Source organism: Panthera tigris, chromosome B1 (assembly GCF_018350195.1).
Source record: "Panthera tigris isolate Pti1 chromosome B1, P.tigris_Pti1_mat1.1, whole genome shotgun sequence".
Classification (NCBI taxonomy): Eukaryota; Metazoa; Chordata; class Mammalia; order Carnivora; family Felidae; genus Panthera; species Panthera tigris.
In genome coordinates this window covers 124,392,113-124,406,284 of record NC_056663.1, presented here as the reverse complement: position 1 = coordinate 124,406,284, position 14,172 = coordinate 124,392,113, and the positions used below count along the sequence as shown (strand labels likewise).

The 14,172-nt window shown below is 34.7% G+C and overlaps 1 non-coding gene across 1 annotated transcript; it reads left to right on the top strand.

Annotated features, from left to right (window-relative positions):
* Nucleotides 1-259: 259 nt before the first annotated feature.
* LOC122238240 lies at nucleotides 260-365 on the top strand. Its single transcript, XR_006217192.1, has one exon. It is a non-coding gene; the product is annotated as a U6 spliceosomal RNA (small nuclear RNA).
* The last annotated feature ends 13,807 nt before the right edge of the window (nucleotides 366-14,172 follow it).

Here is a 14,172-nt window from a genome sequence, read left to right as displayed (position 1 = left end):
TTATAGTCTCTGAAATAAAATATTTATTGAGTTTATATACATGTAATTATCAAGTGAAGAACTCTTTGGTAAAGTTGCCAGTTAACAGATAGGTAACAGTTTATTGACATACTAAGCCACTGTTTACTGATCTCATATTTAGAACCTAGTTGTTTTCTTAAGCTTCTAGACATTATAATAGTGTTCATTTCATCTACCACAGTTTTAGGTCAAATTATTCCTAACTATAATCATTTGTCCTGTTTAAAAGGATTATTGGGTGCTTGCTTAGGCAGCACATATACTAAAATTGGAACGACGTGGAGAACAGCAGGGCCCCAGCTCAAGGATGACATACACATTCGTAAAAGGATTGTCAGGTATTTGTGAATTTTAATGTGTAAGCTCAGTGGAAATATTAAGGTACTGAAAGAGTTAACATACATGGTAAAGTCTTTACATTTCTTAAAATAATTTCTCCATAATTCGGTAAAGACTAATGCTAAGGTTATAGTTTATATTTTCTCACATTATCAGATGCATAAAAAGGTTTATGACATCCAGTCTTTAAACTGTATTTAAGGAACACTCTTGTCTTTTAAAAAATTATAATTATATGAAATCACTATAACCAGACCTTTGCCATTCTATATCTGAGCACGCGCACACACCGCCCCCCCCCCCCCACAGTAAGGTTAAATTATAATGCTTTCGGCTAGATTTTCTATGAGTTTCAGGGTTTTTATAAAATAATGTCATACTAAAATAGCATTCATGTTGCTAGCAGAAATAAAATAACACAAAATTTAAAGAGGATGAGCTATAAAGTATCACGCTAGGTGTCATCTAGAACACGTCCTTGCTCTCTGATCTATAGAATGTTATTGCTCCCTTACCCTAAATTTTCTTTTTTAGTTTTAATAGAACAGTTATAAAATAAAAGTTTACTTATTTTCTTTCTGCACTTAATTGGACCATCTTGTATATTCTCAGTGGAAAAAACTGTTATAGACACTGAATTTAAATTTTCATGAGTTATTCTGTTAACTAAAATAGTTAGAAAATAGAAAAACAAATTGTCTAATTCTACATCCAAAAATTCCTTGAATGGATAGGACTGCATTTCTAATATTTTAAGTAATTTCATGTGTCTCAGATTATTAACCCCATAAACAGATTATTTTCACTTAGTGAACATCCATTAAAGACCAGAAAAATGTGAGCTAGTCTCTTATTTGTAGAAATCAACTTGAAGGCATAAAGCCTTAAGAGTTTCTGTGTGTCCTTGATAGTTAGCTAGCAAAATCAGATGATTCAAAATAAGTGGATATGCCGTGTCATTGGGTTTTGTACTAACAAGAACAGAAAGGAAAAGAGGTAAGGGAAAGAAATGATTCAAAAAATACCTCTACAAAAGAAAGGTCTGTGTCAAGGAGCCTTGGCAGTGAATCAACAAGAAATCTACAAGGGCTTGTTGAGTCAAGGCTTTCCGGATTCAGTAGTTCATATAAATTCATGTATTCATTCATTCAACAGCTACTTGCTGAATGCCTATTTTGTGATAGGTACCATGCCCTCATGCCCTCTACTCCCCAATACACAACCCCCTCCTGAGCCCCAAAAGTCCATTGTCTTATGCAATTTTCACCTAGACAAATTTATTCTGACAATCTCATTGCATTTATTTCATTCAGGTTTAACATTTCTGGGTTGTGTGTTTCTTAGTTGTAGGAGATATATTTGAAATTAAAGCAAAAAAAAGAAAAAGTCTATACATTTGAAGTCCTTTGGGGCAAAAGCATCATCATTGGTAGGGAAATGAGAAAAGACTACACACACTCCAGGATACAAAAGGAATCTCGGATATATAAAGAATGTACTGAAAATGTAAGCCGATCTTCCTGTATTTTTGATTATTGATTCTTGGTTGTTGATGCAGCTACTAGAAACCAGTAATTACCTCTAAATATTTAGAGATTATTTTGCAGCATGTCTGTTACATCCAACTGTTAACAGTTATTCTCTAGCAACATACTATTTTCTTAAACTGAAAAAAAAGAAGAGGCATAATATTATGGAATTTTGCATTATAAAAGGTTTAGACTATCCATATCTCTTTTAAAACCTTATTGTGCTATGATTAAATGCATCTAAAAATAATCATTAATAAGCCTGGGTTAAACCTGAAAACATAGTTAATTAGAAATACAGTAACAAAAAATTTGGCATTACTGAACATTTGCAGTGTGCTAGGGACTAGTCTTTGTATTTTAGACAAGCTATTTCATTTGATCTTTACCAAATGGCCATGAGACTATTTTATTATTAACCCCACTCTACATATGAAGAAACTGATACCTTAGAGATCCAGTGATGTCACACAGCTGGTAAATTATACATCCAGGATAAAATCTACATGTATCTAACTTCAGAGTCTTCTCTCTTTCTTAGTCACTGTGTTTTCACTCTACTACGCTTATTTTATTTTACAAACCCAAATCTAAAAAGGATGGCAAGTGTCAGTTATAGTCACTAGGATCTCCATATCCATAATGATTGTCAATTATTTAAAAATAACATTATGGGACCTTTTGTTGCAGGATTTTATCAAAGGCTCATGTAACAATTCATCTCGACTGAAAAGACAGGGCTGGTATTACCCTTGCCAGGAAGGGTGAGCTATCCTGGTCAGGCACAGTCTCTTTGAGGAGAGCTGACTGTGGATCATATAAAATGTTTTGGGGAATTAGTTCCAGGATTGTTAGAGTTTAGGGTGAGAAGTACGTTTGAAAACTGGGTGAGGCTGTTACTAACTGGCTTCAGAGTGGTGTTTAATGTAATGCTTTGTCTCTGAAGAGCTGAATTTCAGAAAGGAAAAATTTTCTTCACTTATTACTCATTTGCAAGTAGTTGTCAATCAAGTGAATGGGCTTTAAACTCATTCTGATAGCAAGTTGTTGCTGTGAGTATAAAACAACAGTTTTTCCTTGGAGTATAAGAATTTTTAATCTCAAGTCCAGTTAAAATTGTAAATTGTATGTGGGTTACACCAGAAGCTTGCAGTGGAGTAATGGTAAGGGAATCAAGCAACATTAAAAACTCAGCTGTATAGGGGCATATTCTTATGCAAAAGACCTTCCTATGGAGATCATGAAATCAAATACAGGACATCGAACTAATACTTGGACTTTGATATGAATTTCTTTAACAATTTTCTCTGCAGTGCAAGTTATTAAACTAAAGTCACTCAGTTTTCCAAATGTGTTCCAACAGAAATCCTTCATAACTTCTACCATGGAATCTTAATAAAGAATAAAGTTCTCTTTAAAATTACATAAGTAATTAAATAACATTTATTATATATATGTATATATATGTACACATGACATACATATATGAGAATACACTTATGCAATATTTTATTCTTGGTTGCTAAATATCTCTTCAAAGTCAGCTCTAGCTATATGCCATTATAGATACTTCAAGATTTTTTTCCTAAAATTTGAATAAAAAAATGCATTATGGTAAACCACTTGAAATGTGAAAGAATAATATCTAATAGTAATATTTATATAATATCTCACTGAAAATCATGTCTTCTTATTTACATCCAAATGAAGTTGTTTCAGTAGCACTGAAATACTGTAATAAGTAAACTAATAAATAAAATGAATAGAATTAGTAAAAAAGTAAGTAAAATAATTCTCATTCAAGAAATTCTTCTTGCGGAAGTTTTAACTGGGGTCCTTTTTGTCTTCACTAGAGTGGAGACATTTTTTCCATTATCTTTTCTATAGGTCTTTCACTCATGTACATTTAAAATAATCTCTGACAGTAACATTTTCATAAAAAGTAAGAGAGTAAATATGAATATTCAGATACACATATTTTATAGTTTGAGATGAGGCTCCTGGGAGTCAGACTGTCTGTATTCAAATCCTGGCTCCACTTTTTTTCCTACATGACTGACCTTGGGCACGTTATTTGACCACTCCTGTCTTGCGATTTCCTCCTCTACAAAATGTAGAGGGTTTCAGAATCTACTTCATGGGGTTACGATGAGGAATAAATAAGGTAATATCTATAGAATTCCTAGGATTGTACCTGGTAAAAAAGGTATTCTGTTGGCATTAATTGCTGACATTACCATTATTGTTATTTTAGTAGTGTTCAGATTTTATACAAATTAAATTACTGATAGATATAATATCATTTTCAATTTTTATAATGTAAACAATTAACATGAATTTGTTAAGCAGATACTGTATATGTGCATAGCACTAGATTAAATACAAAGAAAATACTTTACTATTCTGTTTTGCTTGTCCTTAAGAAACCAATATATAGGGCATGGAGTAAGCATTCAATTTTATATTCTTGTAAATAGACAGCCACTTTGTGTCAGCACCATTTATTTTACAAAGGCCCAAATCCTCTGTATTCGATAGGTGTTTCTGTATGCTACATTCAAGGTCTCTTTCCCTGATTCTTCTCTCAAAATTTTCTTGGTTAGTTTCAGGTAGTATTTGTTATTTAAAATAGAAAATATTCAAAGATATAGAAGAACAGCACTAAATGTCAATTTTCTTCTAACATCACTTTTGAGATTCTTTTGGATCTACATATATGTAATCTTTTGGAGAGCTGACATATATACGGTAAAAAAATCTTTGTATATGAGAGATACTGGTCTTCCCATGTATTCAGATAGTATTTAGACCTCTGATGAGATTGAATAGTTTGTTTCTTCTAGGTCTTTTGCTTCTCTAACTTTATTTTAAAAGTCTAAAGTTTATATGCTTTGTTTATATTTTAATTGGAATGACTCTCCCCTTTCCTTTTCTGAGAATGATGCTGATACTAATAATAAGAAACAGCCTGTGTAAGGTATATTGCTAAACTTTGATGCTTGAAGGAAAGCAAGACTGAGGTTGTAATAAATGAGCTAATTTTACAGAAATGCTAAGTGATTCAAATCATATTCTTATTGTACAGTCACAGCGCAGGCTCAGGTTTAATTCATTCAACTGAATCAACTATTAACTGTATTTTGTTCAGCCACATTAAATGGATCTAGTTGTTATTTTTGCGTATCATTTTTCTTCTCATATTGGATTTTTAAACATGACTCTAAAGACATGGAAATAAGGTAAATTGCTTCTTAAATAGTTTGTACTGTAGATGTTCCACAATGATGTCATCCACTAATTATTGTCTCTCACAATGTTCTGCGATGGCTCCAAATTAACTAAATAAATGTAGACTTGTTGGTACTATGTGCTAAGTTCTGTGCTATGTCCCAGCAAGTTATAGATATGAATAAGACAGACATGCTCTCTACCTTCGTAAAGTTGAGAGTCCGTAGCATTGAATGGTGTTCTTTCCCAAATCCTGGGAAAACCCTCTATCTCTATACATTTAAATGGATTCTGGATTGATTACAAATTGTTTTTGTCTAATCAACTGGTGGTAATATTAAATGAAAGCAAAACTACCACACATTAATAAAGACAAGCTTAGGTCACAGGTAAAAATCTGTGCCTATGAGGTCACGACCATATGTTTGATCATCATGATGAATTTATTTCATTATTTTCCATGATTGTAGCCTAAACACTTAAAACTAGGCAATTCTTGCAAGGAGGATTATGGCAGATATTGTGAATGTTTCCCTATTCCTGGAAATGTTTTTCAAGTTGAGCAGTAGCATTATCTTTATCTACTGAGGGCAAGACCTCGTCAATAAATAAATGTTTTCTTTGAAATGTATTGCCACAAGACATTTCATTTCTTATGGTTAGAGTATATGCCACATTAATATTTATCTCTTATCTCATAATTTTACAATACCTATTGCAGGTAAGCTCTGAAGAAAATTTAATATCTTCTTCCAACAAGCAATAAGCAACCTCCCTGATAGAATTAGGACTGTAGTCTCCAACTTTGCTTTTGAAATGATGTATTTTACTATAAAACTAAATGTTACCTCAACATAAAGGCAGTGATTTAATTTAATAAATATATTTGCAATTATCAGGCAATCAATAGTCTCAATTATGAAATATTAGTTTAGACAATAAATTAAGTATCTAAAAATAGTTTTATGCTACCATTTTTCATGTGTGAATCAAACAGTAAAAGTGTTTAATAAAAATTTTTATTTTCAAAATTTGATGTACCAACCAACAAAAAAGATCATAGGGTAAACATTTCATTAGTAAATACCGTATAACATTTAGAAAGGTAATAGAAGATCACAGATATCATTTGTGATTTTATACCTACTCTTGTATATAAGATGGCTCATTTTATAGAAATCTGTTACTCTGTTGAGGTTTCTGTTTTCCCTCCCTCTCGAATCTCTTGTGAGTTCCACCATCTGTTTTTAAAAGAGCAATATACCTGTCTACCCTCCAGCTATTTTGCCTGTGACTCTAGCAATCAGATGAAACATTCAGTAACTTGACAGGAATAGCAGCTTTTTCTGTTCAGCAGGCCTTCCCCAGAAACAGCATTTAAACTCTTCACGTGTGAGAATAGAAAGCCTGTTTTCTTAGGCTTTGTCATGTCAACCTAAGAGCAGTTCACTGAGATGCCTTTGAATTAACGGATGGTTGAGGTAAAGGCAATCTTATTTAAATTCCTTTTTAAATAAGAAAAAAAATGATTTTTAGTTCACAAAGTAAATTTCAATTCTACTTTGATCATATAAATTTACTGTAAAAAGAATTCAAAACAATTCTATAAACTATTTTTTATCAGAAAGTATTCCTCATTTGAAAAAAAAAAAAAAGAAAGAAAATATCCCTCATTATAGAAATTCAGAAAAACAAAAAAAAGTGGAAAGAAATGTGTGGTGGGTGAAATTTTAAGTTGACTTCCTACTAGTCCTAGTTCTCCAGAAATTCTCTCCCCTTTGAGTGGTAGTAGAACCTTTGAATATGATGTGGTATAATTCCCAGGATTATCACATGAGCCTTTCAAAGCAAAGTGGTTTTGTCCAGCTATAAGCAAAAGGGCAAATCAGAGAGATTAGAAGCATGAGAAGGATTTCATTCCGTGGCTGGCTTTGAACATGTGGGCCATGTGAAAGGATTAAAGATAGCTTCCAGAAGCTGAGAGTAATGGCTAAGCGTAGCCAGAAAAAAACAAAAGTTTCCATCTTACAAATGCAAGGGACTGGATTCTATCAACAACCCAAAAGAATCCCCTTTCCCAGAATCCTCTAGACAAGAATGCAGCTTGGCTAACACTTAGATTTAGCCTTGTAAGACTCTAAGCAGAAAATCCACATTTGCTGGCCAGATTTAATTTAAAATGGTTGCCTAACATTTTAACATTGACACCTCCAGTTTGTATAAACCATTTGCCTATTATTGGGCATTTAGTTTGTTTAGGTTGTTTAAGTTTTTAATTGAGTGTAATATCTGAAAAAAGACTACTTAAATTTATATTTCAACTCCTTTACAATCATGTGATTGGGGAACTTAACGTTTCTGTGCTTCAGTTTTCACAATTGTAAAATGGTGTAACAATAGTACATATTTATAGGGTTATTGTGTGTATTCAATGAAATAATATGCATAAAATACTTGGAAGAGTTACTCACATATAGGAAGGGCTTCAATAAATGTTAGTTATTTATATCATATCTCATATTTTTGGTTTTTACAACTGTTATAACAAACACCTAGATTAGAATTGTAATGGGAAATAATTAAATCGCTGGATCAAATCATTGTACATAATGAGCACAAAATCATTTTCTACTGCAAAATAGTTTGTAAATTATAAACTACAGAGAAACTTAAAGATGGTGAAATTGTTTTTTTTAATGGGAGGGAACAATTCACAAAAATGACAAGTGGGTTGCTTCATCCTACACTCTTAGGCCTTCTATAATATTTGAGCACATGCTTTACTCAAATTGAGACCCATTTAGAGTTCTTTATATCCATGGTTCAAATAACTTCTTAACTCATTTGCCTATTTTGAATTATTTTAAATTATTACTATAAACCATAAGAAAAAGGAGAAATATATCATAAAATGTAAAAAAAAGTTGGCACATATACTGCTATAAAATTATGAACCAATACCTATCACCAAATAGAAATACAAATACAAATCCCCTTGGTGAAAAGAAAAAAAAAAACAAAAAACACTCACTATCTTGGCATACCAACATTAGCTAAAACAATGGTTCTCAAACCTGGGATGTTGTTTATTTTTTATTTTATTTTTAATTTTTTTTAATGTTTTTATTTATTTTTGAGACACAGAGTGACAGAGCATGAGCAGGGAAGGGGCAGAGAGAGAGGGAGACACAGAATCTGAAGCAGGCTCCAGGCTCTGAGCTGTCAGCACAGAGCCCGACGCGGGGCTCGAACTCACGGACCGTGAGATCATGACCTGAGCCGAAGTCGGATGCTTAACCGACTGAGCCACCCAGGCGCCCCTGGGATGTTGTTTAAATGGAGATTCTGATTCAGTAGTCCCAAGATGAGACCCAAACTTCTGCATTTGTAAAAAAGACCCAAGTAAAACACAAGACAAAGAGGTAAAACATTCCTATCAACCAGCAGAACTGCAGGTTCACATGGTCTATTTGCCATGGGCTGAGGACTTAAAGTTTGTTTCTCTATGTGTTTGCCCACATTTCTCAGAAAAAGAGAACTAACATACAAGTGTATGCTTACATATTACAATAACTCCCAAGTCACCATGACTTTTAAAGTCAGTTTTAACTGTAGAGTAGCATAGTTTCCAAGATTAGCGTGAAAACCCTTTTTTATCAGAATTCAACTCTCACCCCTAGCTTAAAGATCGCATGGGGAGTATAGGCAAGGTTACCTAGAGAATGTCTTCACTACAAATAAACCACTTAATAAATTCAATAGTCCAAGGACACTCAAAAAATAATATTGACTCAGAGCCCATTGGTAATTCTTGGGCCACAGCCAATTATCCTGGAGAACCTGCTGTAGAGGCATATTTGCACTGGCTTTGCTTTTAAACCTATTTTATTTACAGCATAAATTGAAATTACTAGGCAGTAATAAGCTTTATCTTTTTAATTTCCTTCTTTTAAGTTCCCTTCATGATTTTAGTCTCTAAAAGCTTTTCCTTTTGTTTGATTAATTAAGCAAATTTATACACCCATTTACAAGGCATTTCCCCAAGTGTTACTGGAAAAACTAAGCATCCATTTTGTACTCCACGTAAAGAAGCCTCGAATTATAAAAGATCCATCTAAATGATACATAAAATTTCCCCTTTACAATTAATATGCACACAAATAAAACTACAGCTAGCAGGTTAGCACTGGATTAAAGTGCTTTCCCCGGATCCATCATTTTCTCAACACCAAGCTCTGGCTGACTCTGCTCTTAGATAATTAAACAAAGCTCCTATTAGATTTAATTTGATTAAATGAACTAAGTATTTTCACTTTGTCTCTAATCTGATGACAACTTGTATAAGGAAATGGAAAGTAAGGTAAATTCAGTTTGCTGCAGTTTAAGTTCATGAACAAAGGAAAATCACCACCATGGCTTCTTCTTATCAGAAAATTCTTCTTTTGGCCTGTTAGATGGTCCCAGTTTGGGTAAGAAAACTATCTGAGTCTGAATGGTTTAATGTTGTTTGCTGATTCATGGGTAAATTTTTTTTTAATTGACAAAGTAATGAGACTATAGTTAAAAGTGAATCCTTCATCTTAATAATAAAAGAGAAAAATAATCCAAAAATTTAGGGAAAGAAACTTAAGATAAAATCATATGGATTGGGAAAATACGAACCAAAATTTCATTTAGTTTGTGCTACCATTGCCTTTCTTGTGGGAAAATATTTTTTTTTAATTTGCTGCTCCACAAAGGTACAAAGCTAAACAATGGCAGAAAACAAACAAACAAACAAACAAACAAACAAAAAAAAACAGTGACTTGGCTCTCTCTTCAGTATGTTGTTCTGTCTAAAGGAATTTAACCCAAACTTAGAATCTGTGTTTCATTTAATCTTCTCTTATCGACAAAATTAATGGAAATGGCCATGGATATCATATAGGGATCGTACTTGTACGTTAGGGAACAGAAAAAAGCCATGTATGAAACAGATTGCCTTAGAATGCACTAAGGTGCATATTGGAAGTGTCTGAGTTACAATTTTCAAAGAAAAATGGCTGTTACTTCCAAACTTGCGACATTAGGTAATCTGTATATTTAGAAGAGGAAGTAGGTAAGAGGCCCAGAAAATAAATAATTCAGAGAAGCTGACCTGGCAATGCTGACCTGCCTGGATGCTCCTTCTGCCGGACAAGTACCTCTACTCTTGTCCCCCACCAATTCCCATCACCATCACCACGCTGCAAGACGATTTCCACTTCACACAGGTACACTGTGATTTTTCCCCAAAAAGAAAAATTCTCCTCTTTCCAAAGGAAAGATACACTTTAGAAGGAAAAAGGAATCATTGGTCTTGCACTTACTGAAGCGATCTTGTTCATTTAGGTGCCCACACTCCAAACATCAGAGATATATCACATTCCTTAGGTGAGAGGTTTAACGGAGCAGGCTATAGAGATGCTATTAGAAAATCAAGCACTCTGCAATGGAGCCAACATTAGAGAGCTATTAGAGAGCTCTAGGGAACACAGAGTAAGGAAATTTTCAAAATATTTTTTTCCCTATTTCAAGACCATGCCTAAAATTTACCGTAGAGCAGGGAGCAGACTACACCCTTTCTCCCTCCTTCTCTTCCGTTCTTCCCCTTTCCTCCTCCTTTTTCTCTCTGCTCCTTTTTCTGTGCCTACAACCTCTTCACTTAGACCTACACCAAAGAATTCTAGTGCTAATTATTTATGGGTCTGATAGATTTCAACTGCCTGTGCTAAAAATCTACCACATATAATGTCTCCATGGAAAGAGGCACCTGGGTGGCTCAGTAGGTTAAGCATCCAACTCTTGATTTTTGTCTCAGGTCATGATCTCATGGTTACTGAGATCACACTGACAGCACAGATTCTCTCTCTCCCTCGCTTTCTGCCCCTCCCCCACATGTGTGCACATGCTCTCCCTTTCTCTTTCTCTCAAAAATAAACAAATAAACATTAAAAAAATGTTTCCATGGAAAACGTTTCTAAATGCAGTCAACTAACCTAGACATGTACTCAGGTGTGAATTTGACACTATCCAAAACACAGAGGCACCACTAGTACAATTCCTTACTCTATTATACTTAGCCCAAGGGCAAACTCCAGGAGTCTGAAGCTTAGAGATGTTTGATGCTCCCTTTTAAAGCAAAAAGAATGCAGGGGTGCCTGGGTGGCTCTGTGGGTTGAGCGTGTCAGGCTCTGTGCTGACAGCTCAGAGCCTGGAGCCTGCTTCAGATTCTGTGTCTCCCTCTCTCTCTGCCCCTCCCCTGTCCATGCTCTCTCTCTCTCTCTCTCTCTCTCTCTCTCTCTCTCTCTCTCTCTCTTTCTGTCAAAAATAAATAAACATTAAATTTTTTTTTGAAAATAAAAAAGAATGCAAATACATAATTAGGTACAAAATAGGTGTATATTTAAATCAAGAAAAGAAATCGCAATGCACTGTTGGAGTCTTGTCGATGCAGGTTCTTTTTTATTTTCCAAAGTTTGCTAAGGAAATTTGTCAGAAACATTCTTATAAGAAGGAATCCTGATTACAACTTGATTTTTCTTCCCCACCTAGAATACTCCACACATAATCACAACTGCCAGAGACCTAAGGAAGTGAGGGGCCCTGAACCTCGAGCTTCTTTGGCTTTATGCTAGATTCACCTCTGTTTATCATCCTTATCCTTTCAGAATGAACTCCTTTTCTTCTAATAGAATAAAAGAATAGACAATTTTAAAGACACAGGTTCTTTTGGTATTTACTTTTAAGAATGTCTGAGTTTAGGAGCACCTGGGGGGCTCAGTCAGGTAAGCATCTGACTCTTGAGTTGAGTTCAGGTCATGATCTCATGGTTCATGAGTTTGAGCAGCATGTGGAGAGTTTGTGCCACTCATTGGGCTCTGCACTGAGAGTGGAAACTGCCTGGGATTCTCTTTCTTCCTCTCTATCTTCCCCACCCCCCAACTCTAAAAAATAAATAAACATTTAAAAAGGAAAGAATGTCTGAGCTTATATAATGCTAGTACTATTAATTGCTGTATACATTTTTTAGGGAAACCATTCATATTTGCTAAGAAAAAATAAAGATTTAGTACCATTACCATATTATTTCAATTATTCTGAAGTATTGAAATACTTGTCATTCTACATTCATTAGGCTGTTTGCCGTATTTATCTACTCTAGGTATAATTATTCCCATACAGTGAAAAGGTAAAATGTGATATACTGCCTGTCAATAATTAAACATATGTCCAATTCAGCTGTGTTCCTTCATTTTTTAAATGGAGTTTGAAAATTTTGGAGATGCACCAAGCTGTTCATTTTCTTTAAAACCTTTCCAACATCTCAAAAACTACATTAGCAATTTGAGAAATAAAGCCTCTAATATCATGTATCACATATAGTATTTTAGTGGCAAGTTTTTCACACTTCATCATTGAACCAAGAATTCTGTCATCTTGTGAAAAGATAGCAAAATTGCCTCCATGGGTGAGATTTGTAAATTGGAGCCGAGTGTGAAGGTAACATGATGAGAAAAGCACATTAACCAACCCAGAGTTCAATACAAGATTAACACTTCAGCCTAGATGTGTGTGAGAGGTTGCTAACACAAACCGAAGATTCAAAATTTAAGGCAAGGAGGTTTCGATTACTCAGTTACATCGTTAAAAACAATTTTTGATGATGAGAAGGATAACATGTCTTGCATCTGAATTTAAGATAATTTTTCATAGATTTCAAAATAGAACGTGAACCAGATTCATCAAGCTACTGAAGGAGCCTGGTATTTCGATGTCTCTCCCTTCATAAAACAAAGATTGGAGTTAAGGTGAAGCACAGGAAGATTGATCAACAATTGGAGGAGGAAAGAAGAACGTGGCCTTAGCCCTCATCATGTGTCTCCCAATTCATGCCTTCATTACTGAGTGCTCACAGAACTTTCAACTGCAGACAAACTTCCCCAAATTCTCCTATGTCCAAGTTACCTACAATGACTCCCAACTGTAGGCTTTTCATTCATCTGCACTTCTTTCTTTCATGAAAAAGAAATCAATCTATACACAGATACTCTTTGAGGCACCTGGGGGACTCAGTCAATTGAACATCTGACTCTTGATTTTGGCTCAGGGCATGATTTCATGGTTTGTGGGATCAAGCCACCGTTTGGGCTCTGTGCTGACTGTGGAGCCTGCCTAACACTCTCTCTCTCTCTCTCTCTCTCCCTCTTTCTCGTTCTCTTTCCCTCTGCCTTTCTCTCCTGCTCACACACACACACACACACACACACACACTCTCTCTTTCTCTCTCCCTCTGCCTTTCTCCCCTGCTGTCTCTCTCTCTTTCACTCAAGTAAAAAAATATATATATACTGATACACTTCTTTTTCTACCTGCAAGCCTTGTTCTCTCAGCTCTCTCTGTGTTTCTAATAATCATAAAATTAATAGTAGCTGATACTTTTTTAACACTTATTTCAGATTAGACATGGTGTCAAAAGCCTTATATTTATTATCTCATTTCATTTCTCCCATACCCATATGGTTTAAGTATTGCTTTTACCCCGTTTTTCAAATGTGGAGGGTTATCTGCCTCTTCTTTTGCCTTGTTCTGAATCTGTGCCTCTACATAGATTTATTCCTTTCCATTACACAGGGGCAAGTCCTTTTCCTCTTTTCTTACTTTCCAAAGTTATCTACTTGCCTTTCTTACTTCACCATAAAGTAACATACCCTCAACTCTACTCTTCTGCAGGCTACCTACTTATTTTTCCCCTTCGATGAATTTTTTTATTAAATTTTATTTTATTAAAGTTTATTTACCCGAGAGAGAGAAAGACAGCGTGAGCGAGGGAGAGACAGAATGAGAGAGAGGGAGAGAAAGAATCCCAAGCAGGCCCTGGGCAGCCAGCACAGAGCTTGACAAGGGGCTTACACTCACAAAACCATGAGATCATGAACTGAGCTGAAACCAAGAGTCTGGTGCTTAACCGAATGAGCCACCCAGGTGCCCCTAATTTTTTTTTTAATAATAATCTATATATATTTTCTGTCACCAG